Here is a 27,673-nt window from a genome sequence, read left to right as displayed (position 1 = left end):
CAAGGACTTCTGTGAAATAACACTCCTTTTAAAAGTGATAAATTCCCCAAACTTCCAAAGCTGAAGTCCCCCGCTCCCTTCCTCCCCGATGTCCCTGTGATCACAGCACAGGTCCAGGCCTGCTGAAGAGCTGAAAGCAAACAGTCTTGCAAATCCATGCCTCCTCTTGTAAGGAACCCGCTTCCCAGGGCAACTTCCAACGCTTTCCCATCTAACTTTATAGGGAACTGAGTCACAAAACCCTTGCAGCCAAATAAATGTTGAAGCTTTGTGTTGGCACTGTCTGCCCAGTAATTCCTCCTTGGCTCGGGGCGGGGGGGGGGGACATTTTTAAAAAATCAAAGACAATGACAAAATCTTAACTTCTAATGCAGTGGTTCTCAACTACGGGTGACTCCCCACCCTGCCCCCCACCCCCAGGCACACTGGGCTGTGTCTGCAGACATTTCTGACTGCCACCAGTGGGAGGAGGGAGTGCTACCCAAGGCTACCCACTGGCACCCAGTGGGTACAGGCCAGAGACACTGGTCAACATCCTACAATGCACGGGACAGCCCCTCACAGAACCAGCTATCTGGCTCAAAATGCCACGCCACTGCTGAGGTTAAAAAACCTAGTTCTGCGGGGCGCCTGGGTGGCTCAGTGGGTTAAAGCCTCTGCCTTGGCTCAGGTCATGATCCCAGGGTCCTGGGATCGAGCCCCAAGTCGGGCTCTCTGCTCAGCAGAAGGCCTGCTTCCTCCTCTCTCTCTGCCTGCCTCTCTGCCTGCTTGTGATCTCTGTCAAATAAATAAATAAATCTTTAAAAAAAGAAAAAAAAAACCTAGTTCTGAAGCCCTTAAAAAAATTATATTTTAAAAACCTTTCAAAACTGCCTTTAAAACAAAAAATCTATATAGAAAGATGTAAGTTAGAGGCGCCTGGGTGGCTCAGTCATTAAGTGTCTGCCTTCGGCCCAGGGTTCTGGGATCGAGCCCCACATCCGGCTCCCTACTCCACAGAGCCTGCTTCTCCCTCTCCCACTCCCCGGGCTTGTGTTCCCTTTCTCACTGTGTCTTTCTCTGTCGAATAAATAAAAATAAAATCTTTAAAAAGAAATAAAGAAAGAGGGAGAGAAGGTAGGAGGGAAAGAAGGGAAAGATATAAGTTCGGGTGCCCAGGTGGCTCAGCTTATTAAGCTTCTGCCTTTGGCTCAGGTCAGAATCCCAGGGTCCTGGGATGGAGTCCCAAATCAGGCTCCCTGCTTAGCAGGGAGTCTGCTTCTCCCTCTGCCTGTCACTTCCCCTGCTTGTGCTGTAATAAATAAAATCTTCTTTAAAAAATATAAGTTATACTGATTCCTCCTCAGTCCTCTTTGCAGCTTCTCCCTTCTGTCTCCGGAAATTTAAGCCTTGCTCACAAGGTCATAGCTTCTGCCCTCCCCTCTTGCATCTCTCCATGAGCCTTGTTTCCTGATCCACTTTCCAGCCGTGGCCATGTCCAACATCTGCACAAGTGGTCTAATTTTATAATCAATTGCTGGCCATGATCGACCTCAATCTCAACTTCTCAAAATTCATCATCAGGACCTCAGAGCCAACACCTCATTGCCCATCCTGCTTCAGTAAGCGTCACACCACCGTCCCTGCCTACACACACACACACACACACACACACACACACTCTCTCTCTCTCTCTCCTGCTCTGCACTGCATAGCCAGGACCCAGCACACAGAATTCATGCAAATATTAAATGAATCAACACATTATTAAAAACACTGTCATTTTTTCACTCCTTCCTCCTCTCCCACTGTCCAACAAATCAATTGATCGTAAAGAGTGAGTTCCACCTCCAGATTTAAAGGCACTAACTTAAATGTTCTGCCTAGAAAGTCAAAACAATCTCATCCATTCCTATACAAAAGCCAGATCCATCTTCCTGGAGCATCAATCCCATTTTGTCACTACTTCCTCCACCCCCGCCCCCAAACATTCAACAACGGATCAGATTCTTCCGCTCTGAACCTGACACTGGTATTTGGGATTGAATTCGTCCAAGTGACCTGTCAAAGCTCCTGTCTCCTACCAGTTATCACCACCTCAAAGATAACATTTTTTTTTAAAGATTTTATTTATTTATTTGACAGAGAGAAATCACAAGTAGACAGAGAGGCAGGCAGAGAAAGAGAGAGGGAAGCAGGCTCGCTGCTGAGCAGAAAGCCCGATGTGGGACTCGATCCCAGGACCCTGAGATCATGACCTGAGCTGAAGGCAGCAGCTTAACCCACTGAGCCACCCAGGCGCCCCAAAGATAACATTTCATAAGTTGCGCCCAACCACGTCCAGAACCTTCAGCATCTATTAAAAAGACACAGCGGAGACTACCGCTGGCTCAGAATTCTCGAGGCTCCCCTTACAATGACCACTTCAAACATTCTCATGTGTTCCACCACTTTCCACTCCTCCACTCTCTACTCCGCAACCTGTCTTTGGCATAGTCACCTGGCTTCTGGTAGGACTTCTGTCAATATTCAGCCTCCCCCTTGCCATAGGTGAGGAAGCCTTGCCCCACCGAGCCCCAGCGGCTGCTTCGGGGCTGGGTTGTCACACACCCTGTATTAGTACCCTTCGTGAAACCAGCTTGTCTGCTGCTCCCGGGCACTTCCCAAGCTTTCCTACCTCTGTGACCATCACATTCTCCTCTCCTGGGCTCCAGTTTGACCTCTCCACACACACCCACACCTTCTGTATCCACCGGAAATGACAGCTTCTCCCTAAAGCTCTTCCTAACTTTCCCACCCACACCAGTAAGATATGTCTTCTCTTCTCAATCATTGGTGATCTTCACTTCTTGAAGACAGAATGGACAGACATTAGTTTCAGGCATATAACACAATGATTCAATATTTATCTTGTGAAATGATCATCACAATAAGTCTAGTTATACCCATCGTTCACATAGTTACAAAATATTTTTCTTGTGATGAGAACTTTTAAGATCCGCTCTCTTAACAAATCCAAATATCTACAGTATTAACTAAAGTCACCAGTGGGGGTGCCTGGGTGGCTCAGTGGGTTAAGCTTCTGCCTTCAGCTTAGGTCAGGGTCTCAGGGTCCTGGGATCGAGCCCCACATCGGGCTCTCTGCTCAGCAGGGAGCCTGCTTCCCCCTCTCTCTCTCCCTGCTTTGCTACCTACTTGTGATCTCTACCTGTCAAATAAATAGGTAAAATCTTTAAAGTTACCAATGCTACATGTTAGATCCCCATGACTGACTTACAACCAGAAGTTGGTACCTCTTGATCCCCTACACGTCTTTTTGCCCCACTTCCCCACACCCATACCTCTGGCAACCACCAGTCCATTCTCTGTATCTACATGCTTGGTTCTATTTTGTTTTTTTAAAATTCCACCTATAAGAGAAATCATACAGTAGTTGTCTTTCTCTATCTGCCTTATTCCAGTTAGCATGCCCCCAAGGTCTATGTTGTTGCAAATGGCATGATTTTCCTCTTTCTATGGCTGAGTAATATTCCATTGTGTGTGTATGTGTATACACATACACAGTATCTTCTTTATCCATTCATTCACTGATGGGCACTTAGGTTGTTTCCATGTTCTGGCTACTGTAATGAACTGGCTGCAGAGAATATGGGGGTGCAAGTATATTTTTCAGTTACTGTTTTCACTTTCTGTGGATAAAAACGCAGAAGTGGAATTGCTAGGTCATATGGTAGTTTCATTTTTAATTTTCTGAGGAAACTCCACACTGTTTTCCAGAGTGGCTGTACCAATTTACATTTCCACCAACATTTCAAAAGGGTTCCCTTTTCTCCACATCCCTCCAACACTAATCTTTTTTTTTTTTTTTTTTAAAGATTTTATTTGACAGAGTGCACACAAGCAGGGGAGCAGCAGTCAGAGGGAGAGGGAGAAGCAGGCTCCCCGCTGAGCAGTAGCCTGATGCAGGGTTCGATCCCAGGACCCTGGGATTATGACCTGAGCTGAAGGCAGACACTTAACTGAGCCACCCAGGTGCCCCGTTATCTGTCTTTTTGATACTAGCCCCTCTAACAGATGTCCGGTGGTATTATTGTGGTTTAGGTACACTTCCTGATGATCAGTGATAATGAAGACCTTTTCATGTAGCAGTTGACCATCTACAGATCTTCCTTAGGAAAAAAAAAAAAAAAATCAACGGAAGACCTGAATAGATAATTGCATGGCTTCTCTTTTTGCTACTGAGTTCTTTATATATTTTGGATATTAAGCCCTTGTCAGATATATGATTTGCAAATATTCTCTCCCCTTTGGTAGGCTACCTTTTCATTTCACTGATGAGTCATTCTTTCTAGAATAACTGTGGAATTGTGGCTTGTATTATATTCATTAGTTTATCTCTTTTTGCCTCAGCCAAATCCCCCACTAACTTGCTGTGTGACCTCAGGTAAATTAATTCTCCACACTCTTTCTTCATCTAGACACCGGGGATAATAACGATGCATATCTCAGTCATATAGAGAAGATTAATCTTGAGAAAAATGTACACACAGCTTAAAACAGTTCCTGTGTGCACAAATGCTACCTATCATTCACATTTTATCCCTCTCAGGGCTCAAAGTCTTACAGTTTAATTGCTCAAAAAAATACCACTTGAATGTTAAGCTAGTTATCCAAAATGACAATTATTAAGGCCTACCAGGAAAAAAATTAGCAGCCCTTGAGAACCCACCATCTACAATATATAAAGTACTTTCCCCCCATGTCACTTGCAGTTCTCTCACCTCTTTGAATTATGTATTTTTATTTTATACATAAGGATCAGAGAAATAAAGTATTTTGCCCAAAGTCAGGTAACTAGTCTGACTACAAATGCCACTTTCCTTCAGCTTGGCCCACGGCCTTTATCATGTGGAGTTTTCCCCATTCCCATAACCCTGGGATACAACAGTGAATAAATACCAGGCTCCCCCTGACAAGTTCATGGCTAGAGGACAAACGGGCTGAGGCTCTGCACCAATGCCAGCTCTCAAGAAGGAGGACAGGGAATCAGAAGTTTGCAAATGTTGTATTTTCTCCAAAGACCTTCCGCTGATAAATGGAAGGAGTGACAGAAGGAGGCAAAGGAAAAACAGGGCGAGGGAAACTCTAAGCGGCAAGACATGGCGAGTCTATAAGCTGAGGGTCACAGCCTGTAAGCGCTCTCTACCACTTCCCCCAGCATCTCAGTTTATTTACTTTCTTATGTCATACTGGAAAATTAAACAACTCCCTTTTGATGTTTATTCTGGAAAGTTCATGTACAATTCCAGCAGGTAATTCTGACAGGCAAAAACCCAATTTATTCTAAGTGACTCTGTGAAAGACAAAGGAGCCCAATTATCCACACTATTTCCTTAAGTCTCCCCCTACATTCTGCCCATCTGGTTTCCTTGCAAGTGATCCAGGTAAACCATCTGTGCTTGGGATTAAAAAAAAAAAAAAAAAAATTTCAAACCCAGTTACCAAGTTCTTCCATTTGTAATTTACTGATTTTAAAAACTATATTCTCGGGGCGCCTGGGTGGCTCAGTTGGTTAAGTGACTGCCTTCAGCTCAGGTCATGATCCTGGAGTCTCAGGATCAAGTCCCGCATCAGGCTCCCAGCTCCACGGGGAGTCTGCTTCTCTCTCTAACCTTCCCCTTTCTCATACTCTCACTGACTCTCTCTCAAATAAATTAAAAAAAAAAACAACAACAACAACAACAAAAAAAACTATATTCTCAATTTTCCTTTCTGCATACCCCAGGTGAAGCAGGATTAGGTCAACTCGAACATCCTTAAGTAAAGCAATGTGAAATCCAAAACATACATAGCCTTAATATATCATCTTCCATCAGCCAATTTTACAGCACCGCTAATTGCAATTTTAAAAGATGACGGCGTCTTCTGGATGAGCCACAGAAAGAATAATATATTTAGTCTGCAAGTTCATGGAATACTTAACGACAAGCCAAGTGCATTTCACCTCCATAGTCTTCCGATTCCTTAAGCAAGACAGGCATTTAGAGCACTTCAGAAATAATGATGGACAGAGGCTGCAGAGGGGCTCCCAGTTTCTTAAAATGCTACAACCTAGGTAATGGTCTTTGAAAAATGGTTGCTCCAAATGACAGGCAGAAAAGTCACCAGAGAATAAATTTAAGAAAGAAGAGCACAAAAGTAATTTCCCAGCTATCTTATTTATTTGCAAAGATTTTATTTTATTTTTTTTAAGTACACCCAACATGGGGCTCAAACTTAAAACCCTCTACTGACTGAGCCAGCCGGGCACCCCTCCCCAGCTCGTTTATTTGCTTTTTCCTCCCCAGCTATTTTAATCCTCACTTTAACTATACTTCGAAAGGGACTTAGAAACTGTTAATGACACAAGAACGTTCAAGCATAAGTAAAAACACACCTTTTAACTGGGGCAGGGGGAATAAGACAGTACCTAAATTCTGAAATACAGAAATCTGCCCACAGGAGGATCCACTACTCCAGAACGCTTGGGTACGTGTTATCCTCAGAAATGAGCAGGATGCAGAGAAATGAATTAGCAGGGCCCCAGAGGGCTAAGCAGCAGCTTTGGATCTCACTTTAGATTTGGCAAGCCCCAGTACAATGACACAGTCAATGACCATACTGCCCACAGTGTAAGATCAAGAAATTGTGACTCCTTTCTCTAAATTTAGTAGCCAGACTCATTCCTATTGGACTTTTCAAGGCAATTCAGCCCAAACAACAAGTATATAGTATATAACTTCTAAAGCAGAAAAAGGAAAAATAATTCCCTCCCATGAAAATCAGAACTCTATCCAGCCAAGCGCTTCTAGTTTTCCAGTGTGGAAAGACTTAGCGACGGCTGTTCTGATGCTTAGTCTGGATCTAAGACACTGAACAAAGTGAGAGAGAGGGAGAAAGGCAGCTGCGGTTCATTTCTGCCATGCCCTGATTAAATACTGGGGCTTACATTTACAGAACCACATTAAAGGCTTCAGAATCCCATTTACTCTCTGTAGTGACAAATATGCTTAAACAACAACTTTCGGACTCTGTCGAAAAAGAGAATTATTAAATGAGAATTATTAAAAAAAAAAAAAAGTCCACATGACTGATTTGCTTTCACATCAAGAAAAAAAAATGTTTTTTTTTCTTTTACTTCCCAAATTCATTTTTCCCATTCATCTCACAGTGGGGTTTCTGGTTGAAGCATAATTGAAATAGGAGGACAAAGCCTAGGCAAATTGTCCAAAGAAGAACACGCTGTCTTCGGTTAAAGGCTTATAAAAATAAATTTGGCTTGTAAACAGGAATTCAAGGGAGCTCCACGTTGCCCTCTCATTCATCCAAACCTGTTGATTTTTTACTCATTCCTACCTTTCTCCAAATTCATAGAGTGGGAATGTTGAACAAAAACTCCAAGTAAATCACTGTAGTCCACCTTAAACACAAACACAGGTTTCAAATCTCAAATCTAAAGCTCACATCTAATTTCACTTTTAAGAGACCAGTCCAGATGGTACTTGAGGACCAGTGCAGAGACACAAAATTGGAACCAGTTTCCTCAGCAAAGCGAACAGCCCATCTGGGGCATAATCAAGCAATGAATCCCATTTCAATCCAAGGCACCTTGGAGTGGAGCTCTTCTTCTTCGGATTAAGACGTTGTACTCAGCCTCTCGCCTGGGACTTCTTGGCGAGTTGTACTTCCCGTCATCTGTACCCCGAGCACTACTCATCTCTAACTCTGGTGTGGGGTTTGCCACCTCATGTCCCACAGCACCATGGCAACCCTGCTTGAACATACAGACATTCCTGAGTCTGAAAGAACATTCTAACCGCAAATACGGGCTCGTCGAAGGAGGGCTTCGGCAGCAGGGTTTTTCCTCGCTGAACCCAACAATCAGAAATTTTAACAGATTTTGTAAAAAATACAGCTTTCTGGGAAAATACGTTAAAGTCAAATCCATCACTGACGCTCTAACGACATGCTGGTTCAGCGGGGCTAACTTGCTGCTCTCAGAAAAGAAAAGCATTGTATCTATTCTTCCAAGTCAGCTGAACTGGGAATAGGCCAGTGTCAGGAGTAAGCAAATCATTCCTGCATATTCAGTTTTGTAACCTTCAGCACGACAGGTGTTTGCTCGTCCTCCAATTACAGTTTGAGTCACTTCAGCACATCTATCAATATGACTAAATAGAAGATAATTCCTGCCAAACTTTACAGGGTAACCTGTGATTGATAGCTAGATGGACAGATGGTTGGGTGGATAGATAAGATGGATGGGTGGATGATAGATTTAAAATACATTATTGGGGGTGCTTGGGTGGCTCAGTTGTTAAGCACCTGCCTTCGGCTCAGGTCATGATCCCAGAGTCCTGGGATCGAGCGCTGCGTTGGGCTCCCTGCTTGTCGGGAAGCCTGCTTCTCCCTCTCCCACTCCCCCTGCTTATGTTCCCTCTCTCGCTGTCTCTCTCTGTAAAACAAATAAAATCTTCAAAAATAATAATAATAAAAACTAAATATATTATTTTCCAAAGGCTAAAAAACAACAGAAAATGATTATAATATAAACGATTAACTGAACTGCATATTTCCTTCTTAATGTATGAGATCAGGTTGTCATTCTTTATTAAAAATATACATGCACAGGGCGCCTGGGTGGCTCAGTGGGTTAAGCCTCTGTCTTCAGGTCAGGTCAGGATCTCAGGGTCCTGGGATCGAGTCCCACATCGGGCTCTCTGCTCAGTAGGGAGCCTGCTTCCCCCTCTCTGCCTGCTGCTCTGCCTACTTGTGATCTGTCAAATAAATAAATAAAATCTTAAAAATATATATATATGTGCACATAAAATAAGCTTTTTAGAGAACTACTTCCACCTGTATTACTCTGCCTACAAAGGTTCCAACTGACTATCCTACAAAGCTGAAGTGGAAACAGACAAGCTAAAAAGAAGTGGAACTGATGTCACAGGTTGGTTCCATACTTCTTGCACAGAAGTGAAAACTGGTGGCATTATCATGGTTCAAGGCAGAGATCGAAAGCCCCCAGGGCATAGCTGGGAAACCAATACTAACTGGGAATATTCAAAAACTATCCATCAGTGGTTTGCTACTTGGAAAAAATAAATTTAGACCTTCAAATCCAACTGTACACCAAAATAAATTCCAGATGAATAAAAGTTAATTCCCTAAAAAATAAGTTCCTAAAGTCAAGTTATGTATTTTTGGACTCAATCTTGAGCAAGGACATTCTTTCAAAATAATGACAAAAATAATCAAAATTTATGTTTTTTGATGATGTAGGAAGGTTAAACTTCTGTATATCTAAAATGCTGCTCTAGGGGCACCAGGAATTTGGTGAAGCATCCAACTCTTGATTGAGGCCCAGGTAATAATCTGAGGGTCTTAAGATGGAGCGGTTCACTGCCTGGTTCGGGGCAAAGGGTGAAGCCTGCTTAAGATTGTCTCTCTCCTTCCTCTGCCCTTCCCCTCACCTCCACCAAAGTAAATAAATAAATAAAGTAAAAAGGTGAAGTAGAAAAATAGTCAAAAATTAAATGACTTATCTATTATAGGGGTTGTCCCATTGTGACCCACAAACCAAATCCAGCCTGCTGCCCAATTTTGCACAGCCTATGGGCTAAGAATGGTTTTTACATTTTTAAATGGCTGAAAAAGATCAAGGGGAAGATTATTTCAAGACATGTAAAAACGTTATGAAATTCACATTTCAGGGGCTATGTTAGAAAACAGCCACACTCATTTCCCTATTGTCCGAGGCGGCTTTCAGCCTACAATGGCAGGACTGAGTAGTTGGGACAGAAACTGCCTGGCTCACAGAGCCTAAAGTCATTACTATCTGGCCCTTCACAGAAAAATTTAGCTGACCTCTGACCTATTATACAAAGGGCTTATGCAAAAGAGAAACAACAAGGCCCAATAAGTAAGTAGGCGAAGGGGATTTTCTTAAATAGGAAAAAAATACAATAATAAAGACGAAAATGTTCACTTCCTGCCAAATTAAAACAATCTCTTTGATCTGTCAAATGAAGAAAGATTTTTGGAGAAGTCAACACAATGCTGTTGTGGATGCAATGAAACAAGACGTAACACATTGTTGGTGGCACTCTCAAAAGGTCCCACCCTTGGCAAAGCCATCTGGCAAGAAAATGTCTGTGTAGCTTGCTTCTCTGGACCTAACCTGGAATATGGGCAAATTCAGATACAAAGGTATTTATTATAATATCATTAATATAATGAAAAACCATTTGGGGGGCCTGGGTGGAGTCTGCCTTCAGCTCCAGTCATGATCTCAGGGTCCTGGGATGGAGCCCGAAGGATCTTCCTGCTCAGCAGGGAGTCTGCTTCTCCCTCCCCGTGCTTGTCCAAGCACATCTTTAAAAAAACAAAAACAGGGGCGCCTGGGTGGCTCAGTGGGTTAAGCCGCTGCCTTCGGCTCAGGTCATGATCTCAGGGTCCTGGGATCCAGGACCGCATCGGGCTCTCTGCTCAGCAGGGAGCCTGCTACCCTCTCTCTTTCTCTCTCTGCCTGCCTCTCTGCCTACTTGTGATCTCTCTCTGTCAAATAAATAAATAAAATCTTAAAAAAAAAAAAAGTTTAAAAAATAAAAATAAAAACAAAAACAAAAAACACTAACAGCTTGATGAATTTCCCTCAACTCCATGGATTTTTTTCCCCAAATTTTTATATATAGGAAATCAAGATATATCTTATAATCACGTACATTTAATATACTATGTTTCCTCATATTAAAATAGTTTTTAATCAGTGTTGTCCCACATGTGAGTGACTTACTTACAAAGATGTGGGGAGGCTGAAGGAACCAAGGGCCATTCAGGCAGAAAGCAACATGAAGACCCAAGGGAGAAAAGTGTGCCCTCAAGGCCAGGGAAGAGTGCCCACGAGGCAGAGTGATTCCTCATGGTGAAAAAGCAGCAGACAAGCAGGGACGACGGCGCAGGGTCAGGCTTCCTGCTACCTCTCCCCCCTCCTCCCCAACCCTCAGCTCTCAAGGCCCCCATTGGCCAATCCACTCAGAATCCTGGAGGACACAGTCAGCACCACTGCTACCCCAAGAGGAGGACAGAGAACAGATCCTGGGAGGGGAAGAAAGGAATGACCATCTTATTTTCCTAACCCCCAACGCGGAATATGAAAACTGATTTCCCACTATTGACGATTAGTGGGAAGTAGTAAATCTCAAAAGCTTAAGCAATTTCACCCTAGATCACCCAATAAACCACAACCTGAGTTGTTTAGTCACTTCTTTTTTTTCTTTTTTAAGATTATTTATTTATTTATTTGACAGAGAGAGATCATAAGTAGGCAGAGAGGCAGGCTGAGAGAGTGAGAGGGAAGCAGGCTCCCTGCAGAGCAGAGAGCTGGATGCGGGACTTGATCCAGAACCCTGAGATCATGACCTGAGCCGAAGGCAGCGGCTTAAACCACTGAGCCACCCAGGCGCCCCGTTTAGTCACTTCTTTTTGAAGTCAGAGTTCTTTTTGAACTCTGATGATGGGAGATGAGAAGACAGGGATTTGAAAAGTCAAACTGTTCTCTCTCCCACCAAGGCAAAGTTATAAAAGAAAACATTTTCCACAATGTTTGGGTACAACTAATACATTGGGGCAGAGAGGGGCAGAGGGAACGAGAGAAAGACTCTCAAGCAGACTCCCTACTGACTGCAGAGCCCAATGAAGGGCTCGATCTCACAACTCTGAGACCATGACCTGAGCCAAAATCAAAAATCAGATGCTTAACCAACTAAGACACCCAGGAGCTCCAAGAATGAGTTATTTTAAATAGCAGGGAGGTTGGTAATCAGCAAATCAAATCCAGGAGTTGATAAAGTGAAAGATGTGAATAAACTCATTTTCCAGACTCTGGGGGGGGGGGGGCGGCTAAAAGAATCCATTTCTAGTTCCTACTCTTCCGTATCTTTTAAATTCACTATTTCTAGTCAGATTTTCACTAAGGACTCTATCTAGATTTATTCCATTAAGAACATACAGAGGCTTGTAGTGTGGAAAGGGGCAAATTTTAGGAGGTTAAACAGCAAAATTATCATCTCATAAATAATGTGAGCCTCAGAGATCTGGTAACTGTCCTTGCTGCAAGTCACTGTATCAAAATCACCTATAGGAAAAAATAGGAAAGTAGAGGTCTCACTTGAAAATTAACTTCGTTTCTCATTTATCTAAGAGGAATGTGTGGTGCCAACCACAAGAGTCCACACGCCATCCCCAGCACTCAGCTTCCCTCCCACCACCATGCCTTCTTACATCTCCGAACCCCCCACCCTTCCTTTTCTCCACCCTAGTCGCTCCCCTCCAACCTGATACAAGTGAACTTGCCCCAGGGAATCACTCCTCCCAGCTTCTCCCCTTAGACATTTCAAGTACCTTCACTGTCTTCACGGTTATTTTTTATTTACTTGTTTCAGGAATTGTTTTCTGAAAAATTAAGTCTCTCTACTTATGATCGTTGTGAACACTCAACCCATCCAAATCTCTCAGAAGGTCATGATCAGTTTCCAGGTGTTTATTTGGCATTCTCTAAGTCATATTTTAGGGCTCAAAGTGAAGTCACCCAAAAGGCACAAGTGGTCTTCCATGTCTATCAACAATTCACCAAGACACAGTGCTGTAAATCAGAATGGAAGTTTGGGAACCTGTGCCTTGGCTGAAGCTAGAGGAACAGACAGTAACTGAAAAAAATAGAACCCAAGACTGTGGCTGGCATTGCTATCATACTTATTCACACCTCAGTTTAGCCAAGAAAGGACACCAACAATCCTTTCAAACCAGAGTCTGAAAGGTGCCAATATCCTATCTGCCTTTGTCTCCAACAAGTCATCTATTTTCATCCCTTAGTTGAACAATGACCTTAATCATTATAATTTGGCATCACAAATGAAGATTCAGTTCTAATTTCCAAGAGGTGTCCAAGAATGGAGTTGAATGCATTTGAGTAAGTTTACCTCCCTCATAACCTGGGAGCCTTTTGCTTCTTTCATTCATACCACCTCTCCGTTCGGTCTCACAGTATCTAGACTCTAACCAAAGAAGTGACGGACATTATTAACACTTTCAACTTCACTCGTGACTCGGCTAAGCATTTATTTATTGCCTCCTATTGCTAGCCCACCACAACTCGGACAGTCTTAACAATCCTTGTTTTTAGTAAGACTGAGAGGCGGTTGCTTTCATTGACAACATAGTTACAAGCTCTGTAAACGAAAAGTAGACAGTCCGCGATACCCACAAATGTGACAATCTCAGTAATTTTCAGTATCTGCTTCACTGGTTCTAACAGCACTTCAGTTCATGGATCTCTTTAAAAGGGACACAAACTTCCTTTGTCTTAGAGACCTGTACACAAATGATCAATCAGAAGGTCCTCTGATGCCATTAGAAAATCAGCAATAGAAAAAAAAAAAAAAAAAAAAGAACCAGTGATGACATCCGGCACTTGAATTATTCAGCTGTTATTACAGCTAGCCTAATTCATGCAGAATAAGGGTGCAGATAACACTTCTTTGATCATGGATCCTGAGTCATTTAAGCTGATCCTAACACCCACGTGCTCTCCTCCTCTGTGAGAGCTAAACTCAACTGCGGCTTTTCCAGGCTGAACGTAAACATCGCCAGGTAGTGCAAAATACATGCCACTGGAATCTTTATGAATCTTTGTCATCTAAGACAAGATGATAAAGCAGAGGCTTCCCAAGTCTTAAAATATTAGCCTAATTGTCAGAACAATGAAGCTTCTCAGTAAAAGGAAAAAAAAATTGTTTAAAGAGAATGTGCAAAATCACAGAAATCCAAACCAAGTGCAAGGAAGGACATTCAGATGGTAAACACCAGGAATAACTTTGAAAGGCAGTTCAAGGATGTCTTAGTTTAAAAACACAAAGACCATTATCCCTGAGTGTCTACAACAAAGTGTGATGGTAGAAGTTCTGGAATCCTAAAATAGCTCTTGGGCTTATAGAGAGTAGTATTTATAAAGCTCATCATGGAATGCAAGGATCTCTAGGATTACTAGGATCTTAGTAACAGTATCCAGAGCTCAAAAGGCAGGTGTGAGAACCAACGTAAACAGAAACATTTTTTTTTAAGATTGTATTTATTTATTCATGAGAGACAGAGAGCGAGAGAGGCAGAAGGAGAGGGGGAAACAAGTTCCCCAAGAAGCAGGGAGCCTGATGCAGGACTCAATCCCAGGATCCTGGGATCATGACCTGAGCCAAAGGCCAATGCTTAACCATCTGAGCCACCCAGGTGCCCTGCAACCACTTCTTTTAAGATTAAACCTTAAGGGGATGCCTCAATGGTGCAGTCGGTTAAGGATCTGACTCTTGGTTTCCACCTGGGTCATGATCTCAGGGTCTCTCTCCCTCTGCCTCTCCCACTCATGCTCACTCCCCCCTCCACCTCAAATAAATCTTAAAAAGAAAAAAAAAACAGTAAAGAATCTCTTAATTACAACATCAATATTTGTGTAGTAGCAAACAGTTTTAAAAGCATTGGGCAAATGCTGGAATCAGTCCAGGCCCACCTAACACGCAATGTTCAAACCTCCTAGCTGATAGTGACCTCCACACAGACCAGAAGAGCAGGAGCGCCCAGGGGAACTTGGCCATCAGAGAATCAACTGGGTTTTCAACAGGTCCAGCCCAGAGCGGTTTCCAGGTTACTGTGCCAACCCATTCCAAGGGAAAGTGGAGCGGCTAGAGAGTTTTCTGATGCAGTTCTCAACACTGCCTTCTGTGCACTATGTTCAAGAGAAACATACTTGACATGGTGCCTTCTGCCCTGTTACTCAGACCTCTGCTTGACAGACTCAATTAAAAAGCTTTAAAAAACAGCCAAGCATGGAGTGCAAACTCACGTACTAAAATGAACTGAACCTCAGCTACTGAGAGCAGTACAAGCAGGACACCCTGGATTTCCCTGAGAAATCACAAATCTTCCTCCATTAGGCTCATTTTATAAGTTCATTTTTCCCTTCTTAAGTTTTTATTTTTTTAAAGATTATTTATTTGACAAAGAGAGAGAGGGGACACAAGCAGGGGGAGTGGGAGAGGGAGAAGCGGACTTCCCCCGAGCAAGGAGCCAGATGTAGGGCTCAATGCCAGGACCCCAGGATCATGATTTGAGCAGAAAGCAGGTGCCTAACAACTAAGCCACCCAGATGCCCCATTCTTCTTATGTTTTCAGAATAAATAAGAGAATTTCCTATTTGTGTCTGAAGTTAGAAGGCATTAGGATTAAATGAACTACATCTCAGTACTCAACAATTACACAAGCATTTCAATTTAACATTTATCAGGGGCCTCCTACAAAGCCCGCCTCTTGCGGGTACCTGTCATTGAGAAAAGTGTCTGTCTGGGGTAAAACTTAGGGTAGCCACCCATCCAACAGAGATAACACAAATCATTTTCAGCCACAATAGGGTGTGTTCCATGAAAACTTTCCTGGGAGTGTGGGAACAGCATAGACTTTACAGACAGAAGCCTGGGCTTTCACATGGAACCCAGACTGTCCTTGTAACATCTCTATCTACATAGTGTGCTCACCTACAAAGCTCGTTCTTCTTTCCCAGGAAACACCTAAGCCCAAGATAAGCCACACTTTTTCTTGAAATATCTGGGAACCAGTTCTCCCTTGTAACCTTTTCTTTTAACCCACTGCCTTTCAAGCTTCTTGTACAAACGGTGAAGCAGGAGGAAGAATTGGGAAGAACAGGACACTTTGTCCAGGGACTCCTCTCGTCTCCTAAAGCAAAGTTGACCTCCACCTATCATTGAAGGAATTACAGCCACTCTGAAACCAGAAACATTTCATTCCATATTACTACTTAATGTACTTAACTAGATGATGGTGAATACTGAACAGGGAAAGGTGGTAAGGGGCGATGTCAAAAGTCAGAGATTTATGAGAACTCGCTTCTGAGTTTATCCAGGTCAACAGAAAACACCTCCATGTAAGAAGTCCCCAGTCCTCAAAGCGATATTATTAAATCCGACAGACTGCTGGGAAAAATGAAGGTCATCAAAGTCCTACAGAGAAGGATAGGTAGCCAGGCATATTTAAGGTCAATAGCATAAAAGTCAAAATAAGATAATTAGCAAAGGAGATAATTAAAAAGTGACCAATTAATTCTAAAATGTGTTGAATAAGTTAACGAATGAATGGCCAAACCATTTACTTCCTGCACTGACCTGACTTGATACCAAGTTGAGAGGTATTTTTAAATCACATAACTTATCAACAGCTAAAGGTGTAACCCTCTCAGGAGAAGGCAAAGACATGCGTAGCGAACAGCAGAGAACCCTTACTGAGGAAGTAACACAGACATGAGCAGAGGGAGGTTCTAAGCATTCAAAGTCCTCAGAAGAGCTTTATGGTCACAGAAATCCATCTCACACTCCCACACACAGATCGAGGATCCAAGCCCACACCCAGGATCAGAGCGTAGGAGTAGAACTCAAGATGTTACTCTCTGGTTTCATCGGGACCACCGGTGAATGAATTCCAAGAGAACCATCCGTGATGATGCCAGCCAGAAATCTCATCACGGTAGCCAAGTGGGAAGATATGCTCATCTTTTCCTTGTTCCCCTAAAATCGTCCTACCTTCTACTGTCCCCAGCTGTGGAACCTCTCCTGATACTCTTACGTCTAATTTCTTCTCCACTCTATTAACAAGCAAGCACACTCCCTCCCAAGAGAAGCCGGGGGACCTTCCTGTTTCTACTTTCGAGATGCTAAAGCACAGGCTGCTGTGTGCAGTACAGGCGTGTGCCAGGCAGACTCAGTGAGAAGACGGCATGTCCACGGGCGTCAAAGGGAAATCGAGGCACTACTTGTACTACAATGTTTCTGTCCGCCAAGCTGCCGAGGCAACCACATGGTCAAATTGGGCATTTTAAGAAGGAAGGAAGGGAGGAATGGAGGGAGGGAGGGAAGGGAGGGGAGGGGAGGAGGAAGGAGGGAAAAAAGAGTCAAGCATGAAAGAACATAACAGGCCTTCGGATAGTTCTCATAAGTCATTTTGAAAAGAACTTTACCAATAAACCACAAAACTCATGGCTAAAACCACTATTAACATTAAAAAGCAAGGAATCCTGACAGGCAGCTGTGGCAAGCTTTTGCCGATACCAAATCAGCTGAATGCAACTTTGCCCCTCAGCCTGAGCTCTATTTTGCCTCACACCACCTTGCCCAGCCAAGGCTCGCCCCCCACCCTTGGGTCTTCTTCATACAAACTCATCAGGACAGTGAACATTCTATGACCATCTGGCCGGAGGACATACTACACATTCAGGGAGTATGGTTCTCATCACGGCACAGCTTAAACGACCCTAGATCTCAGCAAGGTGCTCCTAAATGGAAGAATTTTGGATTGTTTTTATTGGAAGCATATTTGTGAGAACACAGAGAAGTAAAAGGCCTCCGCCTGAGCTTCAAAGCCGTAAGCACTCATTTCCCACCCACCTCCCAGCCTCCCTCCCTCCCTTCTGGCCTCCATGGATAGGATTGTCTCGTTTTAACCCTCTGGAAGAAAATGTACCTGCCAACGAACATCACGAGCAAATCGCTTCATTACCGATACAGACGTGGCTTCTTGCACACGTGTGTGCCTTTAGCACCAAAAGCAGATGCTTCACTGTTCAGGGTCATTGTTAACTCCTTGAACAAAGAGGTAGTAGCAGAAGTCAGGAGCAACCCCACCCTCTGCGCGGAGGGGAGTCTCCTGCAGCCTCAGAATTAAAATTCTTACTGCCGGGTCTCCTGTGAATTAGAGCAAAGCCTCTGGAGTTTCCTGATAAGAAAGAGTTCTTCCTCTAACATGCTTCTATTATCAATATGAAATTGGACTTATTAGATGAGCTGATTACTGTTTCAGGACTAGGAGTTCAAGGAGTGTCCTTAAAGAAACAAGCAACCTAGGGTATCGCTATTTTTTTTTCTTTCTTTGGTGGGGGCAGCAGGGAGTTTGAGAGAAGATTTTAGAATGCTGGGCAGGCCATGGACCAGGGAAGACCAGCTTTAGCTGAAGGTATGATGGCTTCCTGAGCCAGAAGTTCCTGCTTTCCAAAATCCAAAAGAACAGAGTTGTCCCAGGTTTGAAAAAGAACCTGAGGGACGACCCGATAAGACTGCATTCACTGAGCCAAGAACAAAGAGTCTGTCTTTCAGTGTAAGGTTTAAAGATGCTCTACCACTCATTAAACCTCAAGGAAAGCTGTGCTTCTGCCCTAGGGAACCCAGTCACCTGTCAAAAGAACCCTGCCGCCCTCTCAGTAATGTCAGCCTTCTATGGAACCATACCTCCCACTGGCTGACCCACACTCATCGCATGGCCAGACCCTCACCTGCCCAGCTCTACTGGTGCCTACGCACCTGTCCCAGAGGCCTACACTTCAACAGCCCCGACGTCTACTGGACTCCACAGAAACTGCTAATCGAGACTCTAGAGTAGGAACAAGGCATCAAAGCATCATTGAGGGAGAGAGAAAGCACGCAAGGAAGAGAGAGAGTGTGTTAGTTTAACCACTTAAGGAACATCAAGAAAACAAGCTCTGGAATCTTTGGTTCCAAACTGGGTACTCTTACTCATCTGTCAAAAGACTTCAAGCGAATCACTTCACTCCTCAGAATCTCAGTTTCAGGGGCACCTGAGTGGCTCAGTGGGTTAAGCCTCTGCCTTCAACTCAGGTCATGATCTCAAGGTCCTGGGATGGAGCCTCACATCAGGCTCTCTGCACAGCAGGGAGCCTGCTTCCCTCTCTCTCTCTGCCTGCCTCTCTGCCTACTTGTCATCTCTGTCAAATAAATAAATAAATCGTTGTTTTTGTTTTTTTTTTAAAGAATCTCAGTTTCATCCTCTGTAAAACAGAGATAAAACTCCTACTTACTTACAGAAAGCTGCTATGAAAATTAAGTACCAAAAAAAAAAAGAAAATTAAGTACAAAGTAAGCCTTCAGGAAGTGGTAATAGTCCCATTTCTTTATTATGTCAAAGGGCAATTCCAAATGCATACATATGAGCCAAAAGTGAGATTTTAGTGTACACAAGTCTGATGATGCAACTCTAGAAAGGCTGGGGCGCCTGGGTGGCCCAGTCAGTTAAGCGTCTGACTCTTGATTTCAGCTCAGGTCGTGATCTCAGGGCGGTGAGATCAAGCCCCAGGCTGACCAGCCTCCCTGATCATTGGGGAGTCTGCTTGAGTTTCTCTCTCCCTCGCCCACTCATGGTGTGTGCACACGCTCTCTTTCTTTCAAACAATTAAAAAAAAAGAAATATAAAGGCTGAGATCTGTTTAACATATGGTTGCTTCCCTGATGCAGGCAACACACATACACACACACACATACACATACATACATACACACACACACACACACACACACACACACACACACAAACACACAGTTCTACAAATTCCTAGTTTATGATGTCAAAATTCTCTAAACGAAACAGATGCTCGTGATCAAACTGCATGATGACTTCTGCTTATTTCTTCACCGTAAGTAATCAAGACCCTCCAAGATTAAGTAACTTTATTTCCTCTGTGTTTGGGAATAGCTATGAGCTCTTCCACAACCTTCTTGGATTTCCAAGGTTAACACTTACAGTAATTTTCACAAGAAAAGAAAACCAAATCTGGGGGCGCCTGGGTGGCTCAGTGGGTTAAGCCACTGCCTTTGGCTCCGGTCATGATCTCGGGGTCCTAGGATCGAGTCCCGCATCGGGCTCTCTGCTCAGCAGGGAGCCTGCTTCCCTCTCTCTCTCTCTGCCTGCCTCTCTATCTACTTGTGATCTCTCTCTGTCAAATAAATAAATAAAATCTTAAAAAAAAAAAAAAGAAAACCAAATCTGCTACAACTATTCGGAAATATAATTCACAGTAATGCATTATTATTAGAATTGTGCTATTATTAATAGCAGCTCCTTCTTACGAAGTAGTGCATTCAGAACTTTATACAGGTAAGCTTGTACCATGCTGCACGAAGGGCAAATGATTACCATGGCCAGAAATAAATTCCAGAAGAGAAAGCACACTCTTGCAAGAGGAAGTCACAAAGCCCAGAGCCTAATGTAGTACTACCTCCCAAACTACCACCAAACACATAAAAGTCATGCCTCTCCAGAGCCTCCACCTCAAAAGTCTCCTCTAGATGTTCAGGGCCCACCTGCTCACCCCTTCCCAGAGTGCCTAAGGAAAGTAAATTTAACATCAGCATCTCTCCTCCCAGAAACTAAGACTATTCCTTCTCTCTGTCCTCCCCGTCCTCCCCTCACCACACTCCTATTTTTAAGAGCTTTTATAATGCAGGTAGAGCTGAAGCTCCCAGGGACCTTTAGCCAGCTTCTGTGGACATCAGGCTGTCTGTGGAGGTGGGCAGACTCCCTTCCAGCCTCTGTGTGACTTTTCACCTGAGGACCCAGAAAACACAGGTGAAGACAGAAAAGATCACTCACGCTTGATTAACCCAAGCTTCCTAGAATCTCTTAATGAAGAATCCAGGAGGACTCACTTAAGGACATGCAGAAGAAGTGAAGGCAAAGGCACACACACTTTCCTTAAGGGCAACCTCCCCTTGCATCCTGCTGAAGGTAAGTCTCCCGCAGAGCACCAAAACCTCCAAACAAAGACGGAGCACTCTGAAGGACCCGTCAACTCTTCCGGAACCATTCACGCGTACGTGTTTCCATGAACTAGGTCATTTCCGTAAGTCCGTTCACTTGGACTGCTTCAGAAAGTAGGACACAAGAGTTAAAACTGGTATGTCCAGACGTGTTCTGTTACTTGTTATGCTAATGCACCAGGAGTTACATTGGTTCTTAAAGTGGTCCCTGTAAAACATCACTGTACTTTAATTTCTTTTCTAAAATTGCTGCAGCACCTGTGTTGAGTACAGCCATGGGGAAGTTCACAGAAACAGTTCTCACCTTCACCAAACCATGAGATGCATTTGTAAAAATAAAACAACTGGCATTTCAGGATCCAGAATAAAGGCTCTAACTCTTGTGACCCCATGCAGAGTGGGAACCCCAAGGGCAAGAATATGAAACCACTTCCATTCTGCTCTTTTTGCCGAAGAGAAGAACTTCAAATAAGATCGCTGCTGTGAACAAAGACAGCCAAACAAGTAGCTCCTCTTGTTGTTGCCCCGGGAGTGAGCATCCTTAGAGCTCTGACTTCCACCCCGTCTGCAAGACGGCACGAGGCAAAGGATGTGTGTGAGCTCATTTATCGTGAAACTCCTCTTCTCAGGGCAGCCCTGGACCTGATCTAAAATTTAGGCAATATACCATGTCTAAGATTTATGAATACACCATGACAGAGATTTTCAATGTCTCTTGCTCTCCTGGTCATTTCTGCTCCTCAGGCTACCAGTCTTTTGTGAACTAACATCTTAGGTGTTATCCGTCCCACATGCCTAAATAAATTTCATAGCAATTCAAAAAACAAATCAGGTGTTACCAAACTCTGACAGTAAGTATGTACTCATCAACATCCTCTGGCGAGACTTAGTGAGACAAGCACCTCTTGATTTCAAAACAAGGCCCCTTTCACCTTCTTTTCCATTTGAAATAAAAAGACAGGAAGGAACCTCTATTTATTAAGCATCTACTGAGAGCCCGCCATAAGCATCCTATACATTCTCCCACTCAGTCATGCTAACTTTCCATTTTGCTTATGAACAACCAAAGCTCAGTTTAAGGGGAGAAGGCCTGGTATCATCTCCTGGTTGCTGCCCTCCAGGCTTTCAAACCGCGGTGTCCCAGCACAGCTCAAGAGACACTGTGTCAAACCAATGACACAGTCACCTACAAACCAACTATACTGGGTATACAGGGCAGGAAAAAAGGATTTTCCCCCTTGATCCAAAACATAATCTTTTAACACAAGTCAGATACAAGCTAGAAGGATGGCTATCACCTCCAGAGTCCTCTACTGGGGGACAGCCACTGGAAGGCAAGAGAACAAGCATTCTAGGTGAAGGGAGGAAAAATGAGCAAAGGTACAGAGTGGGAAGAAGCCAGGTGTGGAGGGAAGAATGAATGGCTCTGTCGGCCTCACTCCCGCTTCTTCACTCCCGGGCCATAAGACATTCTAAGTTTCCAAGGACCTCACCATCTTCGGAGAAGTTACTACATACAAGCAGGAGAGCGTGCATATGGTATGGCTGCCTTGATGACGATCAGAAAGAGATAAATCATGCGAAGGTGTTTTCGTGGTTTATAGAAGACCTCGGCTGATCGGTCAGTGCACAAGCGCCCCCAGCAGTGTCCTCACCGAGGCGGACAGGCGGCCCCTCTGGCTCAAACACAAAGATCCAATTTTGCACATACAAATGGTTCACTCATTCAACGCACACATATCAAAAGCCTACTAGGTGCCAGGCACTGTACTAGATGCTAGGGATACAAAGATGAACTGACCTGATTCTTGGCTGCTCAAAGCCCAGGAGAAGCCAGCCACTCTAATTAAAAGGTGATGGGTGCCATGAAAATAACCAACAGGGAATGGCTAGTGTCAGTTAACTAGGTCCATGTTCCAAAGGTAGCAGCAGAAATAGTTCCTTAATTCACCCTTCTGTCCACATCTAGGCCTACCTTGGATAGGACTGTGTCTATTTCTACTTTATGCACTTGTAGGCCTTTTCACAAGGCTACCATTTTCACAGATTCCATTATATTTTTCTAGGACTACAACATCTAAGAAAAATAATCAACTAGATGCGGATAAGGGAAGGTCCTTCCAACAAACGCCTTTTAACAATTCTATATAGTGGCCCACATCTGTGTGCCCTATTATCTACTCAAGAGAGTCAACTCAAAATTGTCAAGCCAGAATGCACAGTATCTCCGTCTTCCCCAATATTTAAGACTTCTCTTTCCAGTAAGTTTTTTGCTTTGTTTTTTTTTTTGTTTTTTTTTTTTTTAAACATTCCCCTTACCATAGCAAAGCTAGGAATATGGCACCTACCTGGTCCCAGGAAGAGAATAGTATTTCTTAATACCCTTCTAGTATAACCACCCTTAGCGGGTGGTTAAAATATTTGGGTTTTAAAAGGACAACTTAGTAAAAATGATCTTAAGACCCTTAAAAATACTAGATCCAAGTTTAAAAGCAAAATTAACGAGTGAGGAGCTCAACAAACAAGGAAGAATTTACCCTATTCCAACTTTACCTAGTCAAGCACAGATCTGTACACATCAAGACAGCCAGATACCTAACTCTGAGATCAATGAACCAACTGATCCAATTTGGAAACGTATTTGCCTCATTACAAATCATCATAGTCTTAAATGAAGTTACTGCACCCAGGCTACCCAACAGTCCTATGAGAGTTCACCAACAATGAGGAAGCACTCACAGTGGGTTACGGGGTAAACCAACAGAGTGAGGTAACCATGTCCCCAGCTGCCACATCCCAGCACCTGTGCTAACACAAGAGTGCGGCTTCCTACTTAAAATGGCTCGTTCCCTAGCACTGGGGCCCACTGCATAGAGCTTTAAAACATCATTAACAGTCTCTAAATAAATATCCCTTCTTCATCAGCAGGGCTCAACATCACTCTGCAAATCAAAAAGTTTGCCCCCCACCACTGTCTTTTTTCTTCTTTTAACAAGAGAGCACCTGTAAACAGTTTACAGAGAGAAGGACAGAAAGCTGGGTTTCACCTCCTTTCCTCTGCCAGGCCTGTTCCATAGTTGTTCCATTCGTCCTTCCCCAGATGTTACCTCTCAACATCTGGAATAGGTTCTCCCACATCACCTGCTCCAAGGCACACCTCTTCTCCCTCTTGGTAACTCTCTCGAAAACTCATCCCATGAAGCACCTCATTCAGAGCCCACCTATTAAAGAGGATGCCAAGAACACACACTGGTGTAACAAGGGGTCTACAAAGCCCCTCACGCCTCGGATTTCAGTAAATCCACTAACCAAGCAGGAAGGCACCCAGGCCATGCATTACCCTCCCCACTCCCACATGAGGAACTGGGATCCCCTCCAAAGCAGAAACCACACTGTGATCATTCTGCATTCTCAGCAACTTCCACAATGTTTAATTAATAAGAAAGCAAGAAAGGGATGTGGAGTGGTGGAAGAGAATAAACATGAGGTCTTTTCGCTACTAACTCAATGCTGAGAAGAAAATACAAAGAAAAACAGAAGACGAGGTGAAACAAAAATACATATGACAAACACCTAGTTACTTACACCCAAACGCGATCAGCATGACAGGCTTATAAGCCCATGTTAGGATCTGGACGTACAGTCATTCCAGAACTAAGAAAAACACTAGAATTCTGGAAATGATGTAAATCTTTTTTAGATATTTGTATAAATAGAAAATAATATTGAAGTGTTAAATACTCCTCAGAGCAAACTCAGTTCAAACACAAAGAATTCTTTCTAAACGGTCCTGCTTGACGAGATGGCTGCATATCAACTTTCACCCAAACACAAATCATCCCTGTGATTTGGTTAAAGTCTGGAAAGTTGCTGAGATTGTTTACAGGGTAAACAGAGGCTAACTTTACCTTGTACCTTGTAAGTTTGAAACTTTAAGGAGACTCAAACAAATATCTGAACAAAGATCCTATTGTGGGTCATTACTGCAGGTACCAACCATTTTGGCAATCCAAAGCGAGGGAATAAGAGTTCCAGCCTTACAAAGATTCATATGAATGAAGCTATTGAAGTTTCTACCGCCAGTAGGAATGTTCTATAGCTACACTGGCCAATATGGTAGTCATTAACCATCTGTAGCCTTTGGGTACTTGAAATGTGACTAGTGCAGTTGAGAAACTGAATTTTTAGTTTTGAGTTTAATTAATTTACATCTAAAGAGCCACATGTGTGCTGGTGGCTACCATATTGGAGAAAACAGCTACAGAAGATGAAAAAGAAATGCATGAAATTTCAACAACAACCCTTTAAAAAAGGACAGATTCTTATCTATAAGTCTAAAAATAAGGCCAGGTGCCTATCTAAGAATTTTAATGCAAAGACAGACCTTCAAGACCCAGCAAAGGAAGTGAAGTCACATCCAAGGTCAAATAGATACTAACAGTTACAAGCTTGGCTGGCCCTCCCCACCGATCTCTCTCCACAACAGTTTGCCTAGAAGTCCGTCAATGAACCAGCTGAAAAAGGAAATTAGTATTTTCAAATAATCGTATGTGTCAGCCATGTGTCACAGGTTCTTTACAACTGAGGTCATTGTTTCATCCTCACTACAATTCTGACAAGTAGCCATCACTATTCCTATTAAGTAATTCTACAGAGATCGGCAAAAACTGTATTCCAGCTCTGACCTCTGCAACTCCAGAGAGCAGGTTATTTCCACAGGACCATACTATGTCCTTCTCAAGATTTCTACCAGTCCTCTGAGCCTCAGACTCTCAATGAAGTAGTTGATCCCATGCTCTCAAAGTTACCAAAATCTGGTGCTCTCCACCCAGAATGCTGGAAATTTACATTTGTCCTAATCAAGCCAAAGATAATCTTCCATTCCCAAGAGAGCAAGGTTAAGTTCCATTTCTCCAGCTTCCTTGAATATCTTACTACATTCAACCCTACAGGAGGGCTGCCTCTGAGAGGAAAATGAAGCAAATGCTTACCACAGCCAACAGGTACTCATTAATCCTCACTAATGTCTGCAGGAGGTCACCACTTTCAGTGATAACATCAGTCTTCCCCTACAGATGAGGCAGCTGGCAGGCTGATCACCCAGAAGGCCATGCCACACAGCTGTGCCTGAATTCTCCATTCCTCAGACATCACTGGCTCAAAACTCCTTCCTCGATTCCTGGCAGTCCATGTGACCCCTTGCAGAACACTCCAGGGCAGATCTCCCTGGCACCAGAGGAATCCTCTCCCCTTCCCCATACCGGAGACACATACAGAGCTCAAATGATCCTGGCACTGGAAGCCTCAGGTAGAAACAAAACGAGAGTAACCCCCAAGAAAACATACGTCCACACAAAAACTTGTGAATCAGTTACTCACAGCAGCATCATTCAGGTAACCAAACACACAAGCAACTCAAATATCCATCAGCTGACATATGGATTAAAAAAAAAAAATGGGGTCTATCTGGGGCACCTAGGTGGCTCAGTCTATTAAGTAGCTCTTGATTTGGGGCTCAGGTCATGATCTCAGGGTCCTAGGATCGAGCCCCACATCGGGCTCCACGCTCATCAGGGAGCTGCCTTGAGGATTCTCTCTCCCCCTGTAGCTCTGACCCTCCCCCCAACTTGCATGCTCTAAATTAAATAAATCCTTTTAAAATAGGGTATATCCATACAATGGAATATTAGTCAGCCATTAAAAGGGGTTGAAGTACTGATAAATGTTACAACACAGATGAAATCTGAAAACCTCCTGTTAAGTGGAATAGCCAAGTTACAAAAGGTCACATAACATCTGACTCCATTTATGTGACATACTAAGTACATCTATAATGACAGAAAGTAGAAGAGTGGTTCCTAGCAGCCAGGAGGAGGGGGAAGTAGAGACTGACTGCTAATGGGTAAGGGGCTTCTTTATGGTCTGATTACATTGCTCCAAACTTAAACACTGGCAATGGCTGCACAACTCTGCATATATTCAAAATCACTGAGTTACAGATTTTTAAAGAGGTGAATTTTATGGTGCATGGATTATATCTTAAAGTTATTTTTTTTAAAAAACCAGCTGGTAAGGTAACAGTAACAAAGTAATGGCTGGAGCCCAGAGGGATAGAACTCAACCGAGCTGTAGTTAAACTTTTAATTAAAATGAGAAAGCCACATGGTGATGTTTTCCAGAAGTCTTCCCTAAATTCAGATTCAAACTTCACAAATTGCCTTCCACTGAAACTTTAAAAACACAAAAGGTCGGGCTCCTGGGTGGCTCAGTTGGTTAAGCATCTGCCTTCAGCTCAAGTCATGATCCAAGAGTCCTGGGATGGAGCCCCCACATCAGGTTCCCTGCTCAGCGGGGAGTCTTCCTTCTCCCTCTCCCACCACACCTCCCCACTGTTCATTTGCATGCTTGTGTGCGCACTCTCTCCCTAATAAATAAAATCTAAGAAAAATTAAAAACCACATACAAAGGTCAAAGAAAAGTCAAGATCATCTCCAACTTATAGATAAGCAAACTAAAAGTTTAAAGATTTCCTTAGAGATAAAGAAACTAACTCCCACATATACACATTTAACTTCAGATGACACGCAGAGAGGTCAGAAAGACCTTTTAGTAAACTTCTTGTCTGAAAAACTTGACATTTCCAGCTACAATTTTTTTCTCCTATATATGAATGGATTAGACTAGATCATAATCAGTCACGGAGTACATACCATGTGCCAAGTCCTGCTCTCACATACACAATCTTATAAAACTTAATCCTCATAACCCCCATCTTTAGGCATGAGATTTAGGGTTAGATGGGGTCCTGCTCCAGGGCCCGTGCCTATTCCTTCAGGGTCCAGAGAGCTACCACTGGTAGCAAAGCTGGTCGGCAGTGAATGACCGACGGGACTTGAATTGTCTGGCCTCCAACAGCTGATTGGTGCTCTGGATTCTACTTCTCATTCACTGCAAACTGATAAAATCTCAAAGCTCTCCCTGTGTGAAAAGGTTCT

General features: G+C 43.4%; 1 protein-coding gene across 11 annotated transcripts in view; it reads right to left on the bottom strand.

The window, feature by feature from the left end:
• Positions 1-27,673, bottom strand: part of FMNL2 (formin like 2) — a 316,452-nt gene that overhangs the window by 253,331 nt on the left and 35,448 nt on the right. The window lies entirely within an intron of this gene.

The sequence above is a fragment of the Meles meles genome, chromosome 9 (assembly GCF_922984935.1).
Source record: "Meles meles chromosome 9, mMelMel3.1 paternal haplotype, whole genome shotgun sequence".
NCBI classification, from domain to species: domain Eukaryota; kingdom Metazoa; phylum Chordata; class Mammalia; order Carnivora; family Mustelidae; genus Meles; species Meles meles.
This window is presented reverse-complemented; position numbering and strand designations above follow the sequence as displayed.